Source organism: Patagioenas fasciata, chromosome 1 (genome assembly GCF_037038585.1).
Source record: "Patagioenas fasciata isolate bPatFas1 chromosome 1, bPatFas1.hap1, whole genome shotgun sequence".
Taxonomy (NCBI): Eukaryota; Metazoa; Chordata; class Aves; order Columbiformes; family Columbidae; genus Patagioenas; species Patagioenas fasciata.
In genome coordinates this window covers 79,213,635-79,230,091 of record NC_092520.1, presented here as the reverse complement: position 1 = coordinate 79,230,091, position 16,457 = coordinate 79,213,635, and positions in this window count along the sequence as shown.

Here is a 16,457-nt window from a genome sequence, read left to right as displayed (position 1 = left end):
AGGCATAGGAAAGTGTAACTCTTATTAATGTTGAGTAGATAGTAATCACAGCGTCTAGCAATTTATCTATTAGAGTAGTAGCTTGGTTCCTGCCTTTTGCCACCTAGTTTCTGACTTATTTTCCACATTTTTCTTTCAAGACAGTGCAGATACAGTCTATGAGAAAACAGGGGAGAAAGTTTGTTCTCCTGGTGAAATCACTGAAGAGTTAGTGTCTCATTTTAATAAAAATTTAAAATTTACAATTGAATTGGGTGTTAAAGTCAAAAGTACTCTTCAAATATTTAAATGCCCTTTCTGGTAAAAAATAACATGAACTATGCAAAACCTGAGACAGTCAGAATATATTTTGACGGTACTTTGATTAACATCTTATTGGTGATGCAACTCACTAGAAGATAAGGTGCTGTTCACTTTATTTTTTTTCTCCTATTTCTCACATGAGATTAAATCCAACAACCCAGCAGAAGAATTCTGTGCTGCCAGTGGTGTAAAGGAGACTATAGAGAAGGTCTCAAATTCTGGAGATTCATCCAAGGAACAAACTCTCCTTTGTAGCATTTCTGGACACGACCCACTGTTTCTCAAAGCCCAAGGCTAGTCATTTGAGGTTGAGTATTTGAGCATCAATACACTTGTGCTCTGAGCAGAACTTTATACCTGAGAATGCCTTTTTCCAAGTAAGAAAGAGAAACAGGGCAAAAATATAGTGTTTATTAAATGAGTCACTTTGGGGCTGTTTCCTAAAGGAATCTGCTTGCAAATGAGCATCTTTTGGCTCTAACTTACCACACTGAGCTCAGCTGGACATTGTGCTGCAAACCAGAGATTTTCCAGTTCCCACAGCTTTAGCTGATACCTGAGTAACAGTATCAAAGAAAGACGATACTGGACAACACATCCATGCTGTCAGAAGCACCACACAGCAAGTAAATGAAGAATTTTTTTTTTTTTTTCCTTGCATGCAACTTTTTTTTTTCATTATTGTCTTTCCTGCTAAGCTTCTAAGGAACTGCTGGAGAGGGTCCAGCGTAGGGCAACAAAGATGATAAAGGGAGTGGAGCATCTCCCTTATGAAGAAAGGCTGAGGGAGCTGGGGCTCTTTAGTTTGAAGAGGAGACTGAGGGGTGACCTTATTAATGTTTATAAATATATAAAGGGTGAGTGCCACGAGGATGGAGTCAGGCTCTTCTCAGTGGCAAACAATGATAGGACAAGGGGCAATGGGATCAAGCTGGAACACAAGAGGTTCCACTTAAATTTGAGAAAGAACTTCTTCTCAGTGAGGGTAACAGAGCACTGGAACAGGCTGCCCAGGGAGGTTGTGGAGTCTCCTTCCCTGGAGACATTCAAAGCCCGCCTGGACACATTCCTGTGCGACCTCACCTAGGCATTCCTGCTCCAGCAGGGGGATTGGACTAGATGATCTTTTGAGGTCCCTTCCAATCCCAAACATACTGTGATACTGTGATACTGTGATACTGTGTATGGGTCTGAGCCTGCCACAGATTCTGACTTGTCTTCGGCCAGGTACATTGGAATCGCTAAACTCAAATATTTAATCGCATAGAAAACCTATGGGAAGCCCAAACTCATTAAGGTGCTCATAATTTGGGAGTTGTCCTGTCATGTGTGTCAGGGGCCTGAGCGTATCCCACCCATATCAGGGCTTGGAGCTGGGCAGCCTTGTCACACCAGGGCTGCGGAGGCACCCGCAGACAGGGCCCCTCTGGGGAGTCTGGGCAGCTCAGTACCCTGGGGTCAGCCCCCATGGCAGGCAGGTCTTACATGCCCCAGCAGCCAGGCTCTGCCGGGCCGGCTCAGAGGCTGGATGTTCTCGAGCTCCCTGTCAGGGTGTAGCGCACCTGGGGGTGGCCTGGTGCAGCAATGCTGCCAGGGCAGTGCAGTGCCCCCTCTCTGAGGCCAACCAGCCCCATCCCGCAGCTCCTCAAGCTGAGCCGCGCACAGGACAGGAACCATGGTTGGCCATAGCCTGGTCACCCCCAGGCACCACCTCAGATGAGACAATCATAGAATCATAGAATGTTCTGAGTTGGAAAGGACCCACAAGGATCATTGAGTCCAACTCCTGTCCCTGCCTATGACAGCCCCACAGTTCACCTCATGTGTCTGAGGGCGTTGTCCAGTCTGTTCTTGAACACTGTCAGGCTTGGAGCCGTGACACCTCCCTGGGGAGCCTGTTCCAGTGCTCCACCACCCTCTGGGTGAAGAACCTTTTCCTGATGTCCAACCTAAACCTCCCCTGGCACATCTTCCTGACATTCCCTTGGGTTCTGTCACTGGTCATCAGAGAGAAGAGTTCGATGCCTCCTCTTCCTCCTCCCCTTGTGAGGAAGCTGTAGACTGTGATGAGGTTTCCTCTCAGCCTCCTTCAGGCTGAACAAACCCAGTGACTTTAGCCACTCCTCATACAACTTCCTCTCCAAACCCTTCATCAACCTCATAGCCCTCTTCTGGACACTCCCTAGTAGCTTAATGTCTTTTTTATCCTGTGGCACCCAGAACCACCCACAGTGCTCCAGATGAGGCTGCACCAGTGCAGAGCAGAGAGGGACAAGCACCTCCCTCGCCCGGCTGGCAATGCTGTGCTGGATGCACCCTGGGACATGGGTGGCCCTCTTGGCTGCCAGGGACACTGTTGGCTCATGTTCAAGGCAGCCCCTCAGACTGGATGGGCCTGGAGCATGGCTGTGTTGGGGTCAGAGCTCAGGCTCAGCCCAAGCTCAGCTGAAAGCCCTCCCAGTGCTGGGGTCAGTCATGGACGTATCCTCCCAAGGCTGTCTGGCCATGCTCCCCTACAACCCCCAGGGAACAGGCCTGTCCACTGCGGCATGCTCTCAGCTGGTTTCCAGCCCCAGCCAGGAGACACTGCCAGGGTCCTGACAGCAGGCACCTGTTACAAGGCATAACGTACTATCAAATGGAAATGTTATACTAAAAGTTATAACAATACAATATGGCAGGGCTGCTTTTGCAATGTTTATCTGACTGAGAGAAAAGGAAAAAGAAAAAAAGCATTGCTGAGGGATTGTTAAGCAACTGCCAAAGCAGGTTGCTAGTTTTTTATGTCTATCACCCTGACTTTTGAAGTGTTGGTAACACGAGGACTGGGGCAGGTCTGGCCCTGGCGTCAATGGTGTCCATCCCCACCAGGACTTCACAGCCCTCAGTAAAACCTTCCTGAGTCCCATGTCCCTCTTGCACCAAGCAGAGCAGCACATAAGCCCACAGCACAGGGATCTCACTCTGTGTCCTGCGGTGGAGACACCTACCAGATAAATGTCATTAGAGCTGCCACCAACACAGACAGCTTCAGAAAAACAACCAGACATTTTACACCATCAATAACCCTTCCACAACCCCTCCCTGACCAGTCAGTTGTAACTACTGGCAGCATGTACTTGCACTTAGATTAAAACTTATAGGAGCTCTTTGATTTTATTTTCTTCCAAAAATCTCCATAAAGAAGCTAAAAAGGTAAAAAGCAAAACAGACTGCATTCTGCAGAGAGACACAAATTTGTTCTGCTGACAAACCCAGGACCTAATTACTCCCAATGCTGTCAGATGCTGCAGTGGGAGGGAGCAGGAGGTGGTCCTCTCACATCATTAACAACACACCCAGTTTTTATTGGGATAGGTGACTTATAACTAGGGCTTGGGTTTCAGTTGAGGTATTATTGATCCTGCTCTGGCTTATCTGAAAAGTAGGAACTAAGAGCTGCACTGCCACAGAGAAATATGTCAGAATGGAAGAAAAAGGCTTTGATGTTATCCTGATCAAAATGACATCCCAGCCACAGCAAGAAGTCAAAGGAGAAGACTGGGTGGCCTGACAGAATGGTTGTGACTCAGGTCCATTCTCAGATCTCTTTCTGGGACAGGGCTGGTATAATATAGCCTTTAATATATAAGTTGCTGGTGGAAAATACTATAAATATGGAACATCAAATGTCATTTCCACAGACTCTTTAAACAGATATGTCCTAGCACTCTCTTCCTTCTGTGCAGGAAAGATAATAATCTGTTAAACTTTCTCCTGGAACCATATTTTAGCATTTTAATTAGAGACCCAACACATGCACTAAACACACTCTCAATAAAGGGCATGCCTTAATAAAGTCAGTACACCATGCTTCTGTAACCCAGCAAGGTCACTACCTGAGAGGAATCACCAACAAGGCGACTGGCTCACTGCCAGGACAACCAGCAAAGTTACGGGGGCCCATGTCAGGAGACCGCTGCCGCTGTCGGCCGATGGAGAAGCGCAGGGAGGCAGTGCACTACCACTTACCCGTGCCACTGGCCATCCACAGGAGAGCAAACCCATTTAAACGAAATTATTATTTCTTTCTAACGGAAGGCTGCTACTGGTCTGAACATTAATCGCTGGATTGTTACTGGTGGAGGAAGCCTGTGCCTTTTTTCCTCCTTTGAGCACTATCTCCCCCTGCTGTCCTGCCGCAGCTGTGCGCTTTGACTCCAGAAGGTGACCTCTGAACCGTAACCAAAATAAGCAGAAAACTTGGGCAAATACCTTGTAAAAATTTTGCTTAACACTGTTTGGTTTCATCAGAAACACTTTAATGACACGATGGGTCAATCCCAAACACTGGAGGCTTTCCAGTGGAAAATACATAAAGAACAGCTGGGAAATACATTTTCTCCTTATGGAGCCGCCCAATCAGATTTCCTTCACTAGTAAGAAGTAATCAGCAGTAATGCCTTCTTCTCTGGGAGGGAAGTAGCATAAATTTCCACGTAGCAGAGATCCTCTGAAGAGAAGTGAATATGAAAAGTGTTCTCAGCTTTTGCTTTTTGATGAAAAGAAAACATGGAGCAAACATCTGACCAGGGCAAGTGTGGTTCTTGCATGTCCCTGTATTCGTATGCAAGATATCAGGACTCAAAGGGCCAGTTCTGAGAACAGACTGTGAGGTGTGTGGAGATGGATAACACCTCTGTGAAACCTAAAATAAAGATTGAATAAAGGTGCTACTCTGTCAGTTTTCATTGGCATGGATGATATAGACTTTGTGAGTTTGGTGATCTTCAGATCGGCCTCTCTGAGAGGCTCTGTTCTCTTCTCTATTTGCAGATCAGTAGAACTCCTAAGTCAGTCTCAGTCCTGAAACTACAGTGCCAATGCACTTAGGCTTTTGCTTTAATTGATATTTTCCCAACGTTTTCTTGAGAAAATCCAAAAGCTCATTTCCTTCCATAAGCACACAATTAATATAATATTCTTGAAGCAGTAAGGTGAGCTCACACTAGGTTTGCAGTGTCAATAGTTTACTTTTATGAACCATGATGATACTGTCCTGACTGACAAAATGCTTATTAAATCACGGATTGCAAACACAAAGCTACAGTCTTGATGGTTCGTTTTTCCAAACCCAAGTAATATAGCAATTTACTGATTGCACCACTTTGAATTCTTGCAGGTGGTGTCTTAAGTTCTACTGTCATTCAACAGGGGCCAAAATTTATTCTTATTTGGTTGTGAGTCTTTCAGCACAGTCAGTGTATGCATATGAGGACACATTTTGTCCCTTGTTATTTAATGTACACACTATGGTTCAAATTCTTCTCTTAAACATACTTAGTGTTAGACACAGCGAATAATATTTTATTTACACTAGTGGGTAAGGCGTTGAAATTTTAATTATACCAATTCTTAATAGTGTTGAAAAAGGAGAGTCATGTTTCTCAGTCAGCACCGTAGGTTTTTTGCTTTTCTTTTTTTCTACAACCTGTAAGTAGAAACACTGGGACAATCTTGCTTCATAGAAATTAGGAAAGAGACTGGAGCAGACGTTCAGCATCATTCTGCAGCTCTGTGCAGTACCTCGTACATCCAATCAACTAATAAAATCTGAATGTTGGGTGGGCAAAACAAAACAAATCAGAAAAACAACTGAAAACCACAAAACTTTTCAAAATCCACTGCCTTGTTATGGACCTCAATGGCTCATTGACAGAAATCTGAACGCATACCTGAGCCATCTCAGAACAGCTTCCTCAGGTTTCTACTGCCCAAATAACCTGATAATATTGTGGTCTTTCTGACACTATAGAAAGGCTTCCCTAAAAATTATATGACTTTTAATTTAGGTATTGACTGACTGGTTTAGTATTCCTACTTATACCACAGTTTGCACCTAACTCCAGAAGAATATAAACCAAACAACAGAAGCACAACAATTGCAGTGTGCCACAGATATACATGGACCCAACACCTACACACTACTGAATTAGTATACTAATGATGTTACTTGTTACTGCTTTGATTAACCATGCTACCGTGCCTGTAGTGGACTCTTTCCCAATAACTGGGTTACCACATAAGGCAAGGACACTGATTTTATTTTAATTCTTTTTTTTTTCTTTATTGACAGGGCTGCCAAGCTCACAGAAGAATCAATAACCAAGGATATTCACATAGGATAAGATTTACAACGCATGTTTCACAGACAGCGAAAACTAGGACCTCGGAGCACGTACTGAAACCAACAAAATGACAACTGATATGTCCTCCAGTGAATCCATGTTAAGACATTCTGTCTGCAGTAATTAAAAACTAGGTAATCTCACCTGTATGAAAAGCCCACCATAAAATCAGCTCCACTTAGTTGTGTAACTTGACACGTTGACTTTTTACATCAGCAGCTATGTCCTCTAAGCCAGCCTCTGGCCTCAATATGCTGAGTAGCACCTCTCTTAAATCAAGTAAAGGAGAGTAATGCACTATGCATTGCACATATTCTTCTCAAGTGATCCTTCTTGCTTTTCCTATTCTCTCTTCAGTATTATGTCTGTGATGGTCTGGTAATCCAGTAATTAATTACACCTGAGCAAACACACAAAATATTTTTAACACAATACTTTTTGTCATACATTAATTTTGTAGTAATCTCTTTCAATTCTTTGAGCTTATTTAAGCAAATGTTCCTGCTGTCAGTAAAATACCCAAGTTTTCTATTGTGTACTAGTAGCTGTGCGATACCTAGATATTATCCAACACGGGGATTCCCTGGATATTCATAGTGTACAGTATAAATTAAATTAATTCTATTTCATCCTATAGTCCAGAAACATTCTTAAACTTCTACCAAAATCAGAACATGCATACTGAAATAAGGCATCTTTTCCATACTTCTTTCATACATATACTTGTATTGACTTCATATAGCAACTTTTATGCGAAGAAATAATGAAGGAAAAAAAAAAAAAGGAACTAACCTTATCACAGGTTATTGCATGTAGAAAGTATTATAAATATTATTAATTGCTTGGCTCACTTCCTTCTCTGTCATATTTCCCTCAGGTCTCTGTTACATGCTCAAGACCATTATTTGATGGGGGGAGGTATAAAGTCATAACAAGCTGATGTAAATTTCCTTTGAGATGTCTTATATATCACAGATACCATGAGGGAGATGAAACAGCAATTTTGTTCCCCTTCATAAGTAAGGATAGAAGAAGTGCTCCATCTGAAGAGAAGTAAACTGATGCCCCTTTTCTAACTGAGGCCAGTATAGTATATTATTCTTTGGGCAAATCTTTGATAACACTTATTGCCTTTTTCAGGTAGATCTTTGATAACACTTATTGCCTTTTTCAAGACCCCTTGTGGAAGAAGGGATTGTAATTCTGAGGAGGAAATTAATAACTCAAAACTGAAGGAGATAAAGAAGATGTCTGTGTCAAGAGTCTTGGACATGCTCCATCAGTGCATAGAATTTTATGCTTCTGCTAAATTAAAATCAGAAACAAGGAAGTAGCTCAGGCAGTCACTTTTTAAGATCACCATCAGCTTCTGAACTGTTCAGAAACCTTTCATCAGTCTAGTGTAGATACCTGGGTTGCTGGTTTGAAAAGGTGCAGATCTACAGCTCCGACAGGGATACTTTTAGTGTCTTAGCTTTCTTGCGTGTGCTAAGAAAACCACTTACTGACCTTAAAAATCTTCATTAGGAATTCACCTGTGCAAATCTAGAAAAGACGGTAAAAACCTGGGGAGAATATTCATTTCAAAAATGCTATAATGGGTCTATCCAGGGAAATAAAATAACACATTAGGTGAGCATGTTCCATACTGTGAATAAGTCTATGTCCAGTATCCATTTCATTTCCACACACTGCTGTAGAAATCACCCATTATTTAACATGCCAGATGACCTTTTGATAAAACACCAATGAAATGACATTTTTAAACATTTCTAACTTAACTACAGTCTTGTTTGTGCCATTCAACTGGTAACCTGTTTTTTTTTTCCCCAAAGAATTTCATCACCTACATTAGCAACAAAGCAGATCCTGCACAGATGAGAGATTGTGCAAGTCTACTGCAGACAAGGGAGGTACTGTGCTGCTTTATTCACGGTTCTATTCCAGAAACAATTTGTAACTGTCACAGTTGTGTTTTCAGATGAGCCAGTTCATTTGAATAAACTGGAAGGGGGAAGTGACGCTGTTTGTCCTACAGCTATCTTCAAAACTGGGTGATAAATATCAACTTTGGTACCTCAGTAAATCCTGTTAAAATTGTATAGCACAGCTCAAGAGGAAAATAATTTGCTGAAATCTAGTTCTTGCTCAGATGTTGACAAGAAGCTGCTTTTATACACAGGTTTTGCTCACAGCAGTTTAATTGGTGAGGCAGCAGTATCTGTAGTATCTTAGTATCTTACTCCCGATGGGAAGGGTTGTTACCTATTCAATATATACAGAGGTAATCACAGTAGTTTGCCACCAGAATCAAGGGCAGAACTTTATAAGCAGCATAAAACTAAGGAAGAGGATAAGTGTCAAAATCTAAGTGGATAATATTGGATGAAAAGTAGGAGGGAGGGGAACTACACGATCATTTAAAATAGAGCATCAGGAGTTGATGAGGAATGAGTTGGGGAGCCAGAAAAGTGTATCAGCAGCAGAAGTTGGCATAGCTGATAGTTGAGCTACGCAGTCAAGAAGATAAAATATGTATGTATGTTTCCTGGAGAATGGGTTTCCCAGAATTTTGTGTGCTATTGATTTTTTTTTTTTTTTTCACTTAAGTGACATATTTGGTGATCTAAACTGCTTTCACTGACACTCTGTTGTGGTAAAATCAGAACCGGCTAAGAAAGAAAAAAGTGGTAATGCATTCAGACATGACAGTGAAATGGACCATATGAGGGCTTGCACAGGCAGAAACCGGCAATGTTGTATATATTCTTAACATTTCAAGGGTCAGGCTCCACCAACACATTTAATCCTATTAATTTCAGTGGAAGTCTTCACTCATAAAGATACTAATCAATAAAACTGTGGAGAACAGCAACCAACCCTTAAATGGAATGGCATCACTCTAAGACTCCTGTTTTCTGCATCTATTTTATAGCCATTATGACAGTTCTTATACATTTATATTTGTCAGTATGTAACATTTTTAAAATTACTTTACCTTCTATTATCAAGGTCTTAACCCTATATATTTGGAACCTCAAAATTTATCTTTCATGCTAAACATTTTTTGCTCCCTGATCCTGATATGTAGAGGACTATTGTATCTCTATCTTCAAGACATATTTTCAAAATGCTGATAATACTATATGATAAGACTGTCATATGTAATTACCAGGCTAGCAGTTATGAGGACATTGGTATCTGATTCCCTTAGGTCTACAAATATATGACCATAATATTGCAAACAGCTGTCGATCAACAGCTCTGCTGATCAACATCTATGTGGAAGGGTTTAAGTATCTTCTCTCAGTGCTTGTGAGCTAATATTCTCTGCTGCCTTTTCTGCAGCATGCAAGGCCAGCATTAACTGGCAATCCATGCTGTAATCCCAGCGAGACCAGAGGGGAAAAAAAAAAAAAAAAGCCAACAATGCTTACTGCACTGTCTTTAGAAAGATAGTGAAGGTCAGACTAATCAATCTCAAAAATGACACTACATGAAAATTTCCATTTTATCTGAGTCTACATTAATTCCTCCCTAACAGAACACTGAAGTCCTGCTTCACAAAGCAAGTCTCATTGCTGTTTCTGGGAAAGTACCTGCAGCTCTTCTACAATCAGCTGCTGAAATATCCTCCTAGTTTAGTCAGGGCATGTACTCATTCATCCTGTTCCATACAAAATATCACATTCCCTGCGGTGTCACATAGCATCATCTATTTCAGTCACATTACTAACAACATTTTCTCCATTTTTGGGAGCCATGTGAATATAAAGTCATGCAGGAACATGATCCTGATGGTGCACAGCGGCTAGGCAGCCCTCAGTTTCACAGACTTTCGGTTAAAATAGTAACTTGGAACATTAACAAGATCAAATATTTTAGAAATACATTAATAAAAATTGTTACATTTTTACAACTAACTCCTTAGTTGGTGTGAATCAGCAAAGATTGATTGACTTTGTGTTAATTCAACCCTTATTGGCCTTAATGTAGTAATGTTAGCTAGGGATCTGACCCTGACCAGCTGATCCTCTGAAAGTTGCAGAACTACATTTGTAAAGGGATAGCACTTTGAAAGATATTCAGTTAAAAAAATAAAAAAAAAGTCATGTAGGAAGGTAGTTGGACGCAGAGAGGATGGCCACAGTGGGATGGCTATAACAGAATTTACCCACTAGGCTGCAGCAGAGAATACACATGGAAACCTTACAAGTGTGCTACCCCAGAGCAAGGCTTCATTAAATACCTTCTTAGACCCAACTGAACCCAATCACCTGGCACAAAGTCCCTGGAAACCAGGCTTCATAACTTTTACCTCCTGCAGATCTGCTTATGTTACCTTTTCATTATTTGTTTTGATCAGTAACGTTTAGCTCATGAAAAACATTAGTTTTTCAGATATGACAGCAAAATGGACCCTATAAGGGCTTGCGCAGGCAGAAACTGACAATTTTGAAGATATTCCTAAAATTTCAAAGGTCAGGGTCAAAGCTCGTTACTTACTGTGAAAAAGGTATATGAGGTCATAAGCTCATTAGTTACCATGAAAACCAGCCTTCCATTCGGGTTCTTCCTTATTGTTCTTTGAAACATTGTCCCTTGTGGGTGTCTAGCACATCTTCCATCCCTGTTATAGATGCTTCCAAAACTCTTTCCTGTTTTCAGTATTTTTAGTGGGTTTTGAAATCTATGTCTATAATAACACTGAAGTCCTAACTTGGCAATTTATGAAGATCTTCCTTAAAATTCAGATAATTTATGAACTGTCAATGTCAATCTTGAGTGTAATCTTATCAAAAAACTTGAGGTTAATTAGGAAGGATCTCATCCTTCTAAATCCATATAAGCTTAACATAATAATTGAGAGTTGAGATCAATTACTCATGGTATGTCAAGGGTATGAACTTATATGGTAATGATTGACTGCTTGGCCTGAATGCTCAAAAGTCAAGGTCAGAAACCATGCCAAATGCACGTTTAAAAATTCTTAAAGTCACGAGTAGGATGCGGGAGGGAATGAGATGAAAGCCTAATGTGTAGATCTGATACCTCGGGTGCAAACTGATCCAGACCTTTGAGGTCAGATTCAGAAGACATTGTAATAGTAAATATAGAGAGAATCTGGGAATTACTGAGTCTGAAAATGGGATTGTCAATAGTTTAGAAGCATTTTCCTGAAGTAGCTCAGAAGTTCCATTTCACAAACTTGTATCTATTTTTCTTAGTGGGTTAATAACCTCAACTGAAATAAAAGTAAGCCCCTCTCTCCCATGCAGTACATGAGACACTCATTGTGTTATAGACTCACCTTAACATGATACTGACTGTCCCTTCCAAGCACAATTTTCATGGCCTTCTCCAGTCCTCCGGAACCCTGCTGCCCCCCCTATTTTAGTAATATCAAGACAAGGAGAAAAGGAGAGTCCTGAAGCAGTCCTACTCAGCCTAGGAAGCAACAACAAATAAAGACTAGAAGGAGACTTATTTTGCTTTTCCTTTTTTTTTTTTTTTGCTATTGTGGTTTTTAATTAAAAAAAAAAAAAAAGCCTATAAAATATATTATCACAAACACTTTTGAAGGAGCTGTCTCCCAAGTGAACCATTGAAAGAGTGGGTGGACTGAATGCCTATGAGTGTATCTCTCATTGTACCAGAGGTCAAGAATAAAATCTTCAATAAGACGATATTAAATTGTAACAAATTACTTACAGTCTGGGATATGGCACTAGATTGCAACTGGGATTTTTACTGTCTAAATTCAGCTCTGTAAGTTCACTCTGTAGGTCAGGCGAAGTGAGGACTTGCAGAGAATTCATCCCCAGCCTCTCAGACACCGTAGCATTGATAGTTTGTGCATAATTCCCCACATCCTAAAAATGGGATGATATCACAGTGAGTATGTGAGCACACTAAGAAGACCTCTCCACTGATAGTAGGCAGTGTACTGTAAATGATTAAAATCAGACCTGAGCAAGCCAGCTCCGTTACCTGGAGCAATATAAATGTGTTAACGCAGCGTTCCACTGGGCTGGTTTGCACAGTCAACAAATTCCCATTCTGCAGAGCCCTGCCCAGGCTGGGCTAAACATCCCTGGTGCCAGGCTAGCCCAGTGAGGTGCAATGTCCCTCCAAGGTAGCTCAGGACTCTCTAATGGCAATGCAGTGCTGGCACAAGCTTTGAACAGGGAGCTTCATTTCCGCAGCATATGGTTACTATACAGCAAGATGAGTACATGCGAGACTCAAGGAACATTTCAAGTCTTCTGCACACATATTCCAGCCTTTCTACACAGGAAGACTCCTGGTGAGCCTTCTCTGGAAGGTAGTGCTACTCCCTCAGTATGCTCACAAAACCCATGCCACCTGAGGCCAGCACCTCGGAGGATGTTATGGCTGCAGAATGCTCAACAACTCTGCTATTATGTGTGGTCTACTATGGCTAGGGATTTTAGTTATCTAACTTCCACATCATATTATGAATACAGGCTGCTACACAGGAACCTGGGTCTCAAGAGTTGTGACTGAGTGACAGCACACCAACTGTGCTGATGTGACTCCTGGTTGTGTGTTCCCACATAATATGTCAAGCCACAGTAGCTTCACCATGTGTTTACACTGCAGGGAGCATGGGGAATGAAGGAAATCTGCAGTGGGGACAAAGTGGTACAAGTTCAAAAACAGGAATCGGGCATGAATGAGGAAAGGTAAGAAAAGAAAAATAGTGTATCAGGAAAGTAAAAGGGGGAAGTGATGAAAACTTCCTGGTAACTGCCTATGAATCCACTTTGAAGCAATATCTGAGGAGCTCTCCATCCTTGGAGATGTTTTCTTTTTGCCCTACAAATATAGTCACAGCGTTAAATTCATGTCTTCATTTCTAAACCCATTACTTCAAATTATGTAAGTGCTTAAATACTTACAACAATAGAAACTCAGACAAGGTAAAGCTCTAAAAAGCTGTTTTGGATATTCAGACAATAAATTTATCAGACTGCTCTGTGAAACCTTTTTGAGAGTCTATATCCTGCTGGTACCATTACAAATCCTCAGCCTGTAACTTAGGTCACTGAAGACCTCAAGCAGGTCTGTATTAATATACTTCCCAGAGACCTGGGTTACTCTGTAGAGTAACTGTATTCTCTTAGCAGTCAGCTATGACATACAACACTGTCAGGCATATCCTTTGCAATAAGGTTGAAACTTTAGTGATCACCTTAGTGTCCTTTTTGTCAGTTCCTCTAGGTCAGAAGATGTATTTCTGCCGACAATTAGCTCTGCTATTGCCAGCCCATAGTTTGACTGATTATTTAATGGTTATTTAATGCCTGCAAAGAAGTTTTTGAATGTTGTTCCATGCTAATGCTTGACAACTACAGTTGTCATGACTACTCAGCACCTATGTGAGGGCTATGTTGGAGAGCTATTGCAATGATTCCCAGGCATCTTCCCTAAAACTCAGTATCCTTGCCTCAAAGTCTTCTCTTACAGTCTCTGAGAGACTAGACACAGAGGCAATCTTGCCATCCAATGGAGGAGACATTGGAGTGTCAATTTGAAGCTGACCGCTGTGCCTGCCCGTGAGGGTCCTGTGGGCATGGCACTGTGCTGAAGACATTTTCCTGGTAACACCACAATGCGAAGTCCCTGGGGCCCCCTGAGAGACAGTATGCCATCACCAGCTGGTCTGACCAGATCTACCTGACATGTTCAGCATGGGGACTACTGGAAACAGAGGGAAGTCATGGCACCTATCTGCAAACTTACCATTCACACTGCAGGTATGTGTGAGTTAGGAGCCTATAAAGTGAGTCTTGCCCTGCAAAGATACAGCCCTTACTTTTCCTTTAATAAGGTCAGTTGCAAGATGGTCACAACCTTTCCACATATTATTTCTCCAGTGTCTATTCCTATCATTTCAGAAACTAAGATACATAACTCAATCCACAAACCCTTTCTGGCTTCCAGACATATAGCACGGTTAAAATAACCCAGAGCCTTAAGTTCAAGATGAATATTTTGATGCCAGAAGTAACAGCAGAACTGTGCTCCATCTCATTGCTTCTAGAGTGGGTTTTGACACTAGCTTAATAGTGGTTGACTCACAAATCAAAGACTGTCTTTGAGAAAACTTTCTGTGGGGTTGATAGACAGCTGGCATACTCTAAGGCATTTTCTTCTGCATTACTTGGCAGGAAGCCTGAGACAGTTTGAACAACACTGTGCACAACATGCCCAGCTCAGCCAAAACTCATTAAGGGTCTTGTCTTCTCTTGTGCGCTTTGTGGAGCACATTACTGCACCCCTGATGGGCAGCAGTTATGCGAAGATTAAAGATCACCAAATACCTTTAATGTACCAGTCAAATTGCATTTCTCAGCTGTGTATACATTGTAAATGTTCTGCTGCTTTACCAGATGAAGGATGAAGATGTAATGGCTGTTCTCCAGCTACTAAGCTTGGTTAAGGAATTGCTCTGAAAGAGGTTTCATGGGATGATAATTTCAGCAAAATGTGAGACAATTGCTGAAATATGCTCAAGTTCATGACTGCATTAACTCTGGGTGCTATTGAAAGACTCCTCCCTGGTGAACAATGTAAGAAAGACGCAAGTGTCTTTGATCACTTTGAAACATTTTTTTAAAGAGTTGCTGTGGATTTTGCCCTGTCAGTCCCACTGATTTGTGAGGCAATCACTTTAGTTAAAACTCCATTCACAGTTAGCTTGGGAGCACTGCTGACTCATAGCATTCCAGATTGAAGGGAGAATGGCCTGTTGTATTTCTGCTAAACTGGGTGTTACAAATACCCTCTTCATTTTCATGTACTTTCCTTTCCCTCTTTTTCAGTTTGTGGGAGTGTTCATCTACTGTGATATTTGCTAACTGGTTTCATTGTTTTAATATTGCCAAACAACAATCACCACTACCCTACTTTCAGATGTTTACAGAAGTAGGCTTCCCTGTGTCAGCCAGTTCATGACAGAGTGGTCTTAAGCAAAAAGAGCCTTCTTGATAAAGGGCAGTTAACTAGATCTTGGCATGATCATTTGATCTCATTTTTCTAAACACAAGAAATAAAGGAAAAACACTTCTAAAACTGGCTGTTTGTGATACCTTCCTACGTTGGATCTACAAGCTTCTGCAACTTATAGTATCTGAACCACAAATGTTTATTTTGAAGGATCAACTGATCAACTGATCTTTTGGGGTCCCTTCTAATCCCTAACCATAACAGTGACAAGAAGAATATCAAAACCTGTTTAAAGGTGGTGAACATTCAGTTCAGTGGATGCAGGTAGAGATAACAGGCCACAACATGGGGTTAAGAAAGAGATTAATTTCAGAAAAAGAGGTGGATGCATTAGCCTTATGTAAGCTCTGTGCTTGCTAATACACAGGACGAAACAGCAGATGAACTGCGGGAGTGAAGAGGAGGGAGTACATTCTGCCAGAGGGATTTGCTTTACCATTCTTACTTTTCCTATTTTCACTACTGTAAATTCTCTCTCCCCCTGCCCTCCCATCTACAGATCAGCTGGGGTGAGAAGCAGCTACAAGAACCATCATGTCAATAACTTCAAATACACACTTTTCATTTGGAAAGTAACAGGAGCTTGGTTCTTGACTCAACGAATCTATACTGATTAACATTAGTCAAGGTCACCCCTTAAGCATCATTCACACACAATGAGCTACTAGTGGTAAATAAGGAGAATGATTCAATGAATGCTCAAATGCTATGAAAATGACAGATGAAAGCAGCCTCTGCTTGAGGTATCAGAAGAAATATTTTTGCCTTGACTCGCTAAATCATGGAACAGAGATATGAAAACAGCTACAAGACATTTAAAGCAAAATTTGCCAAGAAATGGATGAGATTCAAGAACAGAAAAGTCAAGGGGATGTACAATATGAAAAGGATTTCAGCCAAATATGGATAGCTCAAGAGCCAGAAAGTATGACAGAGATTTTTAAGAACAGATTT